This window comes from Echeneis naucrates, chromosome 24 (genome assembly GCF_900963305.1).
Source record: "Echeneis naucrates chromosome 24, fEcheNa1.1, whole genome shotgun sequence".
NCBI classification, from domain to species: Eukaryota; Metazoa; Chordata; class Actinopteri; order Carangiformes; family Echeneidae; genus Echeneis; species Echeneis naucrates.
Window position 1 is genome coordinate 461,915 of NC_042534.1, and position 14,501 is coordinate 476,415.

The following is a 14,501-nucleotide window of genomic DNA, read 5'->3' on the forward strand; positions in this document are numbered from 1 at the left end:
TTCCATCCTTCCCTCCTCCTTTAGCTCCTTACAGCTGTCCATCCTTCCCTGTATACCTCCGTTAACCTGCCACTTCCTCTCTGCTCTCGTCTGTCTATCATCCTTCGCTGTATCTGTTTCCTATCGACTTTTTCTCATTTTCCCTTCCCGTCTCTCTTTCGTCCCTTCCTCCTTCACCATCATTCATCCCTCCCCTTCTGTCGCTTTCTTACCTTGTTAAAACCTTTTCTTAATTCTTCCTTCCTTTAGTTTGTTTGGCCCTTCACTCCTTTCATCCTTTTCTCCTTTCCTCCTCCTCCTCGCTCGCCCTCCCTCTTCACCTCCCCCTCCTCCCCACCTGTCATTCCCCGTGCCTTCATCTTTCCATCACTCCCTCCAGCCCTCCATGATCTCCTCTGCCAGGGAGGAACAGGTGGCTCGTCTCTGCTGTGCCTCTTCATGGCTTCCTGCCTGAGAGATGGATGGATATACAGAGAGAGAGAGAAAACGAGGTCCGTGTCAATGGCCTGGCTGCTCTCAGGCTGGTAGAATGTGATGGATAGACTGAGGAGGAGGAGGGGAAGGCTCTGACTGAAGGCTGTGATTTTCATGATGGAGAGAGAGAATGAGCAGCAGGTGCTTCAGTTTGAATGAGATCAGGGCGGGTGAGAAATTTCTGTACAAGTCACCGGTGTGATGTCATTTCCTGTCCTGGAGCAGGAAGTGGATTGATATTTTTTCCTTCACAGAAATGTCTCAGTTTTTATGTCCTCTCTTCTTACCTTTTCCTGTCTTTCTCCAACTCCTCTTCATGTCTCTTCTGGATCCAACATTATCTGAGCCTCAACAACAACATCCCTCCAAAATAAAATGCAGCCACTGCTCAGGGTTCCCTCTTTTCCCTCCTGCTCTATTTTCATTCTCCTCTTCTCATCTTAATCTTGTGCTGCACTTACATTGACATATTTTGGAAAACGGGGGATTGGGCTCGTTCCTGCAGCTGCTCGGATTAGCTGCCGCCACAGCAGCTAGCCGTCTCTTCAGCTAACTCTACATGCATGGCATTAAGACTGATTAGCTCCACGCTAGCTCACTCACTCTTAGGGTATTAGGGCTTAAAAGCTAGCACAGCTGGCTAGCACCTCGCGCCTGCCGTCCATCATATGATGGTGAAAAGGGGATTAGCACATGCTACCGACGGTTAGCGCCCGCAGTGGCCTTCTGGGCTAAGAATTAGCATTTTAAAAAGCGGGATGTAAATCTGACACGACCTGAAAAAACACTCTGACTGGATTTTTTTTTCTGGCCTCGTCTGCAGTCACAAATGTTCAAGTGTGGAGAAACCTATGCTATCCATATAATACCTGATGAGGGTGGGAAACGTTTAGTTCAAACGGCTTTTCGAGAAGGATGTTAGCAGGACGTTAACCAGCACCAGAGGCCTCCTCTGAGCAGAACATAAGTTTGAGGAAGACGTGTTGAAAGGATTAAATAGTGCCTGTAGGCTGTCAGAACCGAACACCGTTTATCTTAAACAGGAGACGGCTTTTGAAGATCAGCTCTGAAATTCATCATGGCCGAGCTGAAATCAAAGCTGCTTCTCGTTGTCATTTAGATCTACCACAAAGTTTTCACAGGGAGTAAATGTCGGTCATTCTTGTTGAACTCAGAGTTTTGTTTTTGTCAGCCTTTATAAGGATGATGATGAATTTCGGAGCTTTCTGTGTGGAAAATGAACTTTGTGTGTCTTTATTAACATCAGTATTCATAAATAAGTGGCCTCCCTGCTTCTAATAGAATCATCTCTTAAAATAAAACACAAGGTTCAAACATGGACCTTTAAATATGAAATATAAACCTTTGAATATAAAATATTGAATTTTTTCATTGTAACTCTACCCGTGTAGATGTTTCTCCTGACATATTGACGGGAAACTAACATGTAATTGGTTCCTCTTCTGGTTTTCGCTCTGCCTCACCGTCTCCTCGTGTTTAAGATTTTAAATCTGAATATTTGTGCATGTGAAGTTGTCACAGTCCATTAGTGGCATTATTGAACTCACTGTTTTCCCACAATCCCTCTGGATGGTCTGTCCTCTCTCTCTATGTCCACATGGATTCTTTTCAAAGATGTTTTTCTACCAAACGTTTGGAAAACAGTTTCTTCCTGTTGTGACAGATGTGATAAGCGAATATGTGTGAAATTAGCAGGGACGTCATCTAAAAAAAATAAAAGTCCTCCAGAAATTAAACATTCCCCAAATCTGCTGCTCACACTCATTCAAAGCATCTCTCACGTGTCTTCCTCCTCCTCTTCTTTTTCCTCTCTTCTTCAGCAGCTGTCAGACGTCACCTCTTCCTCCATTTCATCTCCAAGTGTTCGTCTCCGTCCTTCCTTCCTTCCCTCCATCCCTTCACGTCCTGTTTCATCCTTAGCTCACTCTGATCCTCCTCCTCTTCAAAGCTCTGTCTATCTGTCCCTGATTCCATCCTTCCCTCCCTTTCTCCCTCCTCTCTGCTCTCATCCCGTCTCCACTTGTCTCCTCTGTCCTCTCTTGGTTTTTGCCTTTCTTACTTCCTTCTCTCCTTCTTCCCATCCATCTGATTTCTTTTTCATCTTATTTCCTCTGTCCTCCTTAACTTCCTCTTCTCTCTGGTGTTCCCTCTGTCATTTACTCTTTCAACATCTTCTATTTTTTTTCCACATTTCAGTATTTCCTCTTTTCCTTTGCTTTTCTTTTCCTCCTCCTGGTCTGTTATGATTTATCTTCCTCCAATTCCATCTCTCCATCCTTCATCCTTTCACCCCACTCTCCTTTCGTCCCAAACCCTTCAAAATAAAAGTCCAAACAGATCTTCTTCTTCTGCCAGTTTTACATTTATCTGCTCAATTTCACTCTCTGAACTGATGAAGCACGAGGTGAAAATTAGTTGACACTTAGAAATATTCAGTTTGTGTTGAAAGCAGCTGACACACGCAGTGATGGTGTTGGTGAGAGGATCTGGCTGATATTAGACCTCTGTGATAACTGGAGCTTCACAGCAGGATCAGAAGCTGTCAGACGTCTGCGTGTTTGAATGTCTTCATGTCTCCACACTGTTTCTGTCGATATAATTCCCTCTGGATCTTAAATGCAGAGGTCTGGATGCAAATATATGTTGGGAGGGGTGTTATGGAGAAATCCCTTCAAAAAGTCCTCTTTGTTGATCAAAGTAGCTGAACACTTTACAACTCTTGATTTATAAAAAAAAGTTTGTGTTTTTAATCCATTGTTCAGCCTATCAATCACACAATAGCCCCGCCCCTAACCCCTCCCCTTTCCCTCTAAATGAACATTGTGTTGTATTTCAGACTGAGACCATAAACTCATCAGGAAAACGTTTACTGAGGAGGAGGAGGAGGGACATTTTTCTGATAACATCCTTCAGGGACAGTCTTTAAGGTGTGGCCCCTTGTAGACCTCGTAGAACGCTGAACCAGAATGAGACGGGGTGGTCGGTGGAGGAGTTTCACTTTGTGTCATCAGTTCTTCCCGCTCTTGTTATTGCAATTGCAAAGTGCGGCTCTTCACTTTTGAAACTGGAGGTTTGAAGTCTTTTGGTTCAGACAGTTTCTGCCAAACTAACCTGTGACAGTGTCTTCAGAGGGTCCGTCAGGGAATGCAGACCCTGGACCTGATTGAGAACCAGAGATCACATGGAGGTCTACCTTTGACAGTAAACAGTCACTCTGTGAGAACATGAACCCACTCACACTCCGAGTTGGTTTTCTTTCTCCTCACAAACCAAACACTGTAATTTATCTCCGTCTCTCCGTTGGCCGACCTCAGGCCATTAAAGGTTTCCTATTGGGTTTGTGGTGTGAAGAAATGTCAGAGCTGTGGATTCCAGTGCCGGGCAGAGAGGCTGCTCTGTGGCCGGCTATATGTGTTACACCTCGGTCCTGGGGGTGCTGCTTTTTTAGGCGCAGTGTTTGTGTGTCTGCTGAAGCTCCTCGGGCCTGATGTCTGAGCTGAACAGAGGACACTTTAGGCTGAGCTTGGTGCTAATGACTCTTCACCTCTTCCTATCTTTACAACAGCACCTCAACACACTGAATGATCACAAAATCAACACACTGTCCATTTAAAAGCTGCTACCTATCATATCACATGAACTTCACATTATTTTTACTCAGAGTCCGGCTCTTCAGATTCAGAGGAACACGGTGTGAGATCAAAGAGTGGTTCTGGGGAAATGTAGGAAAGTTCACGTGCAAAACTTGATTCCATTCTCACACACACGAGCTGTTACTGTGTGTGTATCTGTTTGTACCGTGTGGCTGACACTACAGTTATGTACCGTTTACAGTCCACTTTGTGTCCTCCTCCTCAGAGGAGTTATATTTAGCTCTCTTTTTCCCCCTCCTCCTCTTCCTCCTGTTTCTGAGTTGTACTTCGGCCTGGACGGCTTCATTATGTCTCAGCGTGAACACTGACTCTGGGGTAGAAGGGGATAGAGGCTGTTACGTAAGACTCTCTCTTATATAATTTGATGCATATTTGATGCTGAATGGTGCAGTGGTGATGCAGGACACTGTGTGTTTGTGTGTGTGTGTGTGTGTGTGTGTTGAGGAAGAAAGCCAGATTTTTGCAGGGGAGCTCTTCTTGCCCTCCCTGAGCTGTTGCGTCACAGAGAAAGCAAAAGGTGAACAGGCCTGCGTGTGTGTGTGTGTGTGTGTGTGTGTGTGTGTGTGTGGTGTTTCCTGCAGGTTAAAACTTGCCTGATCCTCCTTCATCTCCATTTCCTGCTCTGCGATCGATGTGAATATAATAAGAGGAATAAATGAAGGTGAATGGCTTTTACCTGAATTCACTTCATCAGTTCCTCACGGTTCTGTGATGGAGAACATTCAGTTGGAAGAACCACAGACCTTTCTTTTCACATGTAACTTCCTGCTGAGCTCCAGCTATGTCAACATGCATTGCCCCCTTGAACATCTTTAACTGCCCCCCGTCAGATCTGATGATGCCGTTTGATTTACTCTGCCGTCAGGCTCAGTCACTCTTTGACTGAGGAGGCCGAGGTGGAAAATTAGTGGAATGGCCCTTTAACCTGCCATCCTGTGCTGCCTTCACTGCCCAGTTCAGACAGTGGAGATCTATCGATTCCATCTGTGTTTATTTAAGGCCTGAAAACAAAACCTGTCATCTGGAGGATTTACTGTGTGATCTGATGTGAGAGTGAAATACCAGTGTGGTTGTTTAGATTATATAGTTAGTTATTAGTCGAGCGTTACGAAACTCAAATTTCAGATTTTGGATTGAGAATAAACATTTTATATTTTGACCGAAGCTGCTTTAGAATATAGATAAATATTTTATATAAACGTCAGCCTTTAAATATAAAATATGGGCCTTTAGGGGTCCTTGGTTCAGATCGCGGCCTCCTGGTGGTGAAATTGTGCAGTTCTTTTGTACTTTCCCCTGCGAAGAAGAAAGAATAACCTTCCCCAAAAATCATTCAAAAATTTTCACTGACAAAGAAGAAAAAAACGTTTTCATGGGGAGATTTAAATTCTCACTGAAATATGGTTCGACTAAGTTGTTAAACTAATTTCAAAGCAAAACTGGATTTGTAGAAAACACAACTTTTTGTTATTATTATTATTATTATTATTATTATTATTATTATTATTATTATTATTGTGGTGGTTGTTGTTATTGTGTTTGTGTGAGTGTCCCATCAGCAAGCTGTGCTCTCTGAGCTAATTTCCTGCAGCTAACAGGAAAGCTGCCCTTCTGGTGACTTTGGTGTCACGCTGGAATCCCCCCCCCCCCCCCCCCACCCCCACACCACCCTCCATAATGAGGTTGCGTAACAGTTAAACTCTTCCCTGTGTTGTTAGTATTGATTAGCCTGCTCCATCTGACGCACAACAGACAGAACCAACACACGCCAGGCGCTGGGCTGCCAGTCCGTCAGCTGGCAGATCAATCAGGGCCTAATGAGATAAACGAGCTCACTAATTAGTTAACGAACCGCTGGCTGACTGACTGACACAGGCAGCCTGGCAGCTCGGAGGAAGGTGTGGGGGGGTGAAGGCAGCAGTTCCACACAAAACAGGTCTTTGAATGCACTGCGTCCCTGTTGTGACTTTGAACACCTCACTTCCAGACACAGCTTTTCATAGATTGTTGTGGTTTTTCCAACCCAGAATATTTAGACTGAACTAAATCTTTATTGTCTCTAAATGTAATTACATCACCACCACAAACTGCCTAATTATCACTGTTTAAAGGGTTTACAGAACAAACAACCAGGGCTTCAAGATGCGGCTTTTAAATCTGGATTTGTTTTTATTGTAATATAATATAAAGAAAAGGCTGCAGCGCTGAAATGTATGAAACTTATGATCATTCTCGTGCAAATATTTGGTTTCTTTGGAGAAAGAAGAAAACCACCAGTTCTGCTCGGTCTGTTTTTCATCCCTTTGTGTTTTTCTTTATGAAGTTGTCATTTTTCAAAATGTCACCAAGTCTCCACATATTCAGAGTCAACTCGACCTAGATTAATTCTATATGTGACTCAATAAATACTAAAATAACTACAAACACACTCTGAATGTTTCCTTCTTTTCCAAAGAAAAGTTCCTCTCATGTGTTTGGCTCGTTTCTGTCTTTATCTGATCAGGAGTTCTGCTCAGTAATGATGAAAAATCAGCTCCAAATATCTGATTGTCCATGTCTCTCTGTCTTTATTCTTAATAAACTCAGACCAACTTCTTCTCTCCAAGTTTCTCTGACCACAAATCTTGAAACACAAGCTCTTCCTAAGAGGTGAATAAAAAAACAGTCGCTGACACCTCGATCATCGTTAAATCGGACAGAAAAAACAGTTTTTCTGGAGAATGAATCAGGCAGTCAGAGCTGAATTTAATACCAGCGGCTGTTGGAAAAGATTTTACTCAAATGAGGCTGAAATTGGCAGGTGGTTTGAGTAATCGCTCTGAAAACGAACCCGGCTTTCTATCCTGGCTGATTCTGACTGAATGCTCATTTTGGTTAAATCACCAAACCGACACCAGCAGCTATTTAAGCTGGAGAAGTGACCTCTGATTGACAGATCTGCCCTGCTAACCCTGACATGCTGCTATTTTCTCAGGTTGTGTAGTTGTGCGTGTGTGTTTCTTGTGTAACACTAAACTGGATACCACTGTTGCCGGTAGGACCGAAGAGGCCTGTGTGGACTGAAGTGTCTGTGGGGACAGCCCCGCATAATTTTAGCTTTATGGGGCAAGCCTGAACTGGACGACACACAGAGACACACAACAGCTGAGCAGGCAGGCACACAGTTAACGGTTAATGTTTTAATGGCATGTATTATTTTAACAGTATTATTTATAAAGAAAATTAAAAATGAAATAAAAACTATGAAAACAGACCTTTAACATTTACCTTTAGACTGTATGAGCATTAAATGGAAAGTTGTATAACATCATCTACGTTTGAGTCACTTACAGTAAATGTACATTTTAAATAATAGCATGAAGGAAACATAATAAACTCTGAAATTACTTCTGTCTTCTTTATATGGGACCTTTAAAACAACAATAAGTCATATGGAAGTGTTTAACAACTCCAGTTCCCATGAGGCTTTGCCCGTGGCTCAGACCTGTGGGATGTGTAAGAATGAAAAATAGCTGATGGGACAGATGAGGGAACAATCAGGCCTTCATGTCCTGAGTGTCTGTTGTGATGAAGTGTGACTTCCTGTCTAACTCTGTCTCCTCCCTCAGGGAGTTGGTCATGGTGGCGTGCAGCAGGTGTCCCCCCCGTGCCGCCGCAGGGATAAGGTATGTGGGATGTTGATTTTTGTAACTTTTTTGTGTTCTGAGGTTTGTTAGTTAAACTGTGTGCGTTTCTGTGATCAGGTGTATGGTAACCTTTAGGGGCTGACGTCAGGATCTGCTCTCAGCTGTACCTGCACAGCTGCTGTGTGTGTGTGTGCATTCTCGTTAATGAGGCTGAAATCGACGGTTTGTCCTTTGTCTTTGTTCGACCTGCTGGGAAGGTTGCTGGCATACGGTCTCTGTGTGTGCGCGTATGCGTGCATGTGTGTTTGTGTGTGCTGCCCTTGTTGTAGTGGGAAGGCCCCTGTACGCACTTCAAGACTTCTATTAATGAACACGCCTTTCAAAGTAAGTTGTGTGTGTGTGAGAGTGATCCCAGGGGGCAACAGGTGCTGTGGGCAACATAAAAACCCCACAGAGACACATTGTGAGAGGGAGAGAGAAATGGCCAAAAGTATGCGGACTGCCACATGTGTTTTAGTTTGTCCTTCCAACAGAAACGGGCCCAAGCTGTCCACATACTTTTGGTCATGTTGCTGAAAATGAAGACAGAGAGCGAGCTAGACAAACACACAGAATCACTGCTGGAATCAGGGACAGCTGGCCTGTGTGTGTCTGTGTGTGTCTGTGTGTGTCTGTGTGTGTCTGTCAGTGTGTGTACATTGGCATGACTTGGTTGCATAACACTCGACTGGGTCCCCCCCATGGCTCAGAGGTTTAAGTGGTCTCTCTCTCTCTCTCTCTCTCCACCCTCCCTCCCTCTCTCCCACCTCCATTTCTCTCGCTCTTCCCCTCTCTCTCTCCCCCCTCCCCCTCTCTCTCTCTGTCCAATCAAATGTAACTTTATCAACAACTTGTTTGTGTTGACGAAGGATCATAAGGTCGAGTCAATCAGATCAATGAGAATGACAGAAAACATGACATGTAAAGTTATGACATACACACACACACACACACACACACCTTGTTTTGGGATCACGCTGCGTTTCCCATGGTGCTTTGCTGTAGGGAAACTCTGCTGTGGAAAGAACAGCCCTAGCATTTTCTCTGCTCCACTTCCTAAGATGCTGGCTGCTCTGTTGTTTATAGAGGTGTGTGTGTGTTTGTGTGTATACGTGTGTGTCTGTGTGTGTTGCCTTCTGACAGCAGAAGTTCATTGGTAAACTGACAAGTACACACAAGTACAGGCGCCAATGTTCACTCAGACACACACACACGCACGCACATTTTAAATGCATGGCCACACACCCAAGTTTACATGCCTGCAAGCTTGCTCATAAAAACATACACACGCACAGACACAGACACACACAGTCACACACACAACAGTTGCCAATAAATCAGACAGGAATTCAGTGAAGCTCCTGAGGTGGCTGTTTCCCAGGACGAATATCCTTCGACCTGATTAGTCTTCAGACACCTAGACGGGGACTGTGTCCTACCTCCTTCGTTGCCATGGTTACAGCTTCAGGAGATGATGGTGATTTTGAATTGCAGTGTTTCCTGAACATCAGACGGTCACAATGAATCGTTGAATCGTGGATAAAAGAAGAAACACAAACTGCTCCTTTCACATAGGAATCGAACACAGCTCATCCGCACAGACTTTGTTGCGCTAGACTTTTCCCATCACTACAACCAGTGGATGTTGCCTAGCAACAGAAACTAACAATGATGTTGTACAGCAATGGCTACCTACTTGAAAGACAAAAAAAATTAGATTTTCAGGTTAAAGTTTGTTCCAAAAATCTTTGAGATGTGAAAGTTTGGAGTCCATTTTCTGGTTTTAAAGACGAATTTAAACAATAAGATGATGAGAGGAAGACAGATCAGATGAGGTCTGAGGTCTGGATGGAGGATCCAGACTGGACGGCAAATAAACTGCTGAACGGAGGCCGTTTGTCTTTTGCGGCCGTGACGATCCGTCCTCGCTCTTCTTCTTTGTTAATGGGGAATATTAATTTCCTGTATTCCATCTTCACCACATTAATATTTGATGATTAAATATGACTGGGAGCGTCTCGTCCTCGTCTCTAGCTCCGTCTCTTTGCCGTTTTACTTTCTGTCTCCCCAAAAGTGCTTTATTTCCGTCTCTTTGTCTTGCGCTTCTTTGTCTTTCAGTTTTCTCTTCCTCCAACTGCGTCCTCGTGTCCTTCCTTCCTTCTGTCCTGGCTCCTTGTTTCTCTCTCTGTCTGGGTCAGTTTCCCTCTTTAAACATGTCATTGTCGGTGTTTTATTTTCTCTCTGTCTCAGTCTGTTCAGTCTGACCAGATCCTAAAGTTTTATTGTTAGCGGCTCCTGTTGTTGCAAAGGCCTAACGGCAGATCCAGCTGGATGTTCAGGGCGGATTTAGGATCAATGAATCGCACAACACAAACTGTTGTATGTGTGCCATTTATTTTTCTTTTCTGTTTTCATTTATTTCAAGAGACGGTCCAGTAAGAAGTGAGCTCATTGTATTGTTATGACGACCTCATAATTAGCTCGTGTTGCTAGGTAACAGCTATAGTAAAGATGACAAAACGCATATTGCACATTCAAACTGAATTCAGAAATAAGGAAGTTCTCGCTCCCTGATTTTACCCAGGATGCATTGGGATGTGGCCAGTATGGTATCCCAAAATGCATTGCACAGCAAACAGCAACAACAACTACAGAGATGCTGATTTGTTTTTGATGATGGACCTGCGTCGTTTTACACAAATAACATGTTTGGTACTTCAGTTGAGGGGGTTGTCATCCGCTTGTGAGGTCAGTGAGTGCTATGCTCCCATTGGCTCCGTCATCCGTAATATGCCTATCTGATCCAATCCTTCTTCTGAAGATGAAATCGAACTGTTTGAAGAAGACACTAAAATCTGGACTGTTTAACAAAGTTCTGCTGATCTGTACAAATAAACATCAACAGAATTCACTAAAAATAAACGTGAATATGAAAGTGAATAAATAAATTTTATCTTTAAGTTTGAAACGTGATGGAGCTGGAGAAACATCTGGACAAAGGTCAACAAACTGTAAAGCAGTAATCAAACATTTAGCGTCATTTAAAGGGATTACATAACTAAGTGTGAGTTGATATTTCAGAGAAGATCTACCTTTTGACTGACATGACGTGACAAGACTCGCCATCAGAAAGCCTCATGGGAACTGTCGCTACCGACGTAAACATGGCGTTATCGTGTTAAAATGACGACAAGCTCCAGTAATGTTCCAGGCCCAGATCCGTTAATGTTGGCAGCAGACGCACACGCACACAGGGATCCTAACAAGGAGGATTATATATTTTCAGACTGGGAGTGATCCAGATATGATCAAGTATTTATGTAAGCTGCACTTTCACTACTCAGATACATACAGAGCTCCACTCAACAGCTGTTTCATAACCAGCTCTGTGTGAGTGTGTGCGTGTGTGTTAACGAGTCTGTGTTGTGTGATAGCCGATCGTCAACAAAAAAGTTCTGAATTATAAATGTGCCGTTAATGCTGAGGAGAGAACAGACATTTATCTGGCCCAGTTAGAGGGAGAGTGTGTCTGTGTGTTTGTAAAAGCAGAAACACTTCCTGTGTCATGTGTTCAGATAACATGCTACACATGTACATAATTCATATTTCTGAGTGTGTGTGTGTTGTTGGTGTGTATGTGTGGACACACATAATAAATAGTGTATAGTGTGTAACCCTAACCCTGTTTTCTGAGAGATCCAATAAAAATAGAGCAGATTTCATATAAACGATGGTCAGTCCGGGTGGGTGGGGCTTGAGGCGGGGACTGGCTCGTTGTGACATCACAAAGCTCCAGAATGTTCATCTGTAAAGAAACAGTCACATGACCAGACATCCAATGAGCAACACACAGACACACACACGTCTGAATTCAAATGAATAAACAAATGATATTGGTGATTGTGGTTCAGTGATGGCGAGGTTGGTGTTAGAGTGCTGTGACAAAGGATCAGGATTTAAAATCTTCCTGTTGGGTTGCCAAGAGTCCTGGGTGAAATAGAAGTTTGTTTTGTAGTGATTGTAATGCCAACAAAAGAGATTGTCTAATGTTCAGGACGATTTATTCCAACACAAATCACCATCGTACCTGAACTGTTAATACAGTAACTATGGCAACAGTTGATTTCAGTTTGTTTCTCTACACTGATGTCAGCACAGACAAACAAAAACAAACTGTACATTAATAACCACTGACATCATCAGGTGTCACAGGTTTCCTCTCATTGTGCTGCAGGCACACTGTGTTTATGCACAGTAAAAGTGTGTGTGTACTCGTTCCTGCAGAAGTGCCATTTGTGTTGGCCCGCCGTCCCCCCCCTGCCAGGGCCCCTCCATCTATTTCTGGCTCTGCGTCACGCCTGGGCTTTACTCCTGTGGCAAGAAGAGTGTTTCTCTAGGGCTCCCACTCTGCTACACACAAACGCACACACACACACACGCCTGCCTGCCTGTAGAAGCAGTGAGCGCACTCAGATGTAAACACAGAGTGGTGGACGGACGGAGGGACGGATGGAAGGATGAATGGATGGCTGCTGACGAACTGGACGGAATGGAAGTTTAAACTTCAGCGTGTGTGTGCGTGTGTGTGTGTGTGTGAGAGAGAGAGAGACAGTGAAAGCAAGGGAGAGAGAGGGAAAGTGTGTGTGACAGTCGGCCAGTCGGTGTGTCTGTTACCGTAGCAATGGAAGGAGGGAAAACGGAAGAATATTTTCAGTGAGAGCCGCCAGGTTAGTTCATCCATCCATCATCTGTCCGCCTTCTCTCTCTTTCTCAGACTGTTGAGGGGTGCTTTCCTGTGCGTGTTTGTATCTATATGTGTCTTTATAGGTGTGTGTGTGGTGTGTTGCAGCTAAGCAGGGGGGATGTCCTCGTCCTCTGTTGTTGTGGTGATGCAGCAGCCGTGACTGACAGTGTGTGGTAATAATGTGTGTGAGACAAGTGTGGCAGTGACACAAGGCACTTCATCACAAATCTACCTCTCTCTCTCTCTCTCTCTCTCGCCCCCCACTCTCTCCCAGTGTGCTGTTGTTGATGTACACACAGATACACACTGGACAGCTGACTGTCTCACACAGTGGTGTCAGTTCCCTCCATTAACTGAGGGCTGCCTCCACAACACACACACACACGCAGGGTGTTGGTCGCCTTGAGAACAGTGATTTAGAAGAAAACTGGATGAACTCAGTGTGTGTGTGTTTTTTGTGTTTGATAGCTGGGACCTCCCTGGCATAACAAGTTACTGTAGGACGCACACACTCGTGTGTTTTGACCTTGGGAGTGATTTCTTTCCTTCCTCTGGTATCCCCACTGTTTTCCTTGACACTGTTTGTCCCCCTGATTGCGTCCCTGTTTGTGTCCTCGTCTTCCCGTCTCATCTCTTTATTCTTCTTCCCCTCCACTCATCTCTGTAAAGGCTCTTATTCTGACAGCATTCGATTACCTTGAAGATATTACATGTCTTTTAATTTGAAATGTGTGTGTACCTGGTGATGGACAAGACGAACAGATGAAACAGACTGACAGACTGTTGATCAAATCCTGCAAATACTGCAGGAAGACAAACAAAGGGACAGATGGACTGAATGCAGACAGACAGAGTGAGACGGTCCGTCCCTCCTGTCCTCACAGACAGATCCGTAGGAAGTGCTGCGGCTCGGCCAAGTGTGTTAAACCATTTTTCCATTCACAAATTCTCAGACAGTGAAGTGAGCTGCTTCTGCCCTGGTATGTGCACGTGCCTGCTCACTGTGCACGTGCATTTGTGTGTTGGCGTGCACGCTGCTCCAGAGTCTGGTGAGTAGGCGAAGTGTGTCTGAGACGATTCACTTCAGCACAGATAACTGTGGAATGTCCCTGCACGAGACCGAGACCGAGGCCTCTACGCACCAAAACACTCAGGCTAGCACAGTGAGGCTAACACCGTGAGGCTAACACCGTGGGGCTAACACAGTGAGGCTAACACAGTGGGGCTAACACAGTGGGGCTAACGCAGTGGGGCTAACGCAGTGAGGCTAACACAGTGGGGCTAACACAGTGAGGCTAACACCGAGGGGCTAACGCAGTGGGGCTAACACAGTGAGGCTAACACCGTGAGGCTAACACCGTGGGGCTAACACAGTGAGGCTAACACAGTGGGGCTAACACAGTGGGGCTAACGCAGTGAGGCTAACACAGTGGGGCTAACACAGTGGGGCTAACACAGTGGGGCTAACACAGAGGGGCTAACGCAGTGGGGCTAACACAGTGAGGCTAACACCGAGGGGCTAACGCAGTGGGGCTAACGCAGTGGGGCTAACACAGTGAGGCTAACACCGAGGGGCTAACGCAGTGGGGCTAACGCAGTCAGGCTAATACGCAGTCAGGCTAATACGCAGTGGGGCTAACGCAGTGAGGCTAATACACAGAGGCTAACATAGTGAGGCTAATACACAGAGGCTAACACAGTGGGGCTAATACGCAGAGGCTAACACAGTGGGGCTAATACGCAGAGGCTAACACTCTGAGGTTAACACAGTGGGGCTAATACACTGAGGCTAATACATAGAGGCTAACACTCTGAGGCTAATACACAGAGGCTAACACTCTGAGGCTAATACACAGAGGCTAACACTCTGAGGCCAACACTGAGCTCGGGGGGAGTTTTGCAGCGTTTCTGGGTTTGGATGTGTCTTCCTGCTCCAGTTCGGTT

At 44.8% G+C, this 14,501-nt stretch overlaps 1 protein-coding gene across 4 annotated transcripts in view; it reads left to right on the forward strand.

The window, feature by feature from the left end:
• hivep2a (HIVEP zinc finger 2a) overlaps positions 1 to 14,501 on the forward strand; it is a 59,085-nt gene that overhangs the window by 7,920 nt on the left and 36,664 nt on the right. For 2 of the 4 annotated variants that reach the window (XM_029496873.1, XM_029496874.1), the window contains one exon: positions 7,757 to 7,813. The exons of 1 other annotated variant lie outside the window; for it this stretch is intronic. The gene's annotated coding sequence lies outside the window, so the exon portion shown is untranslated. Of the gene's footprint in view, positions 1 to 7,756; positions 7,814 to 12,323; positions 12,541 to 14,501 lie in introns of those variants that run through there. One more of the 4 variants, XM_029496876.1, reaches the window with a different exon arrangement.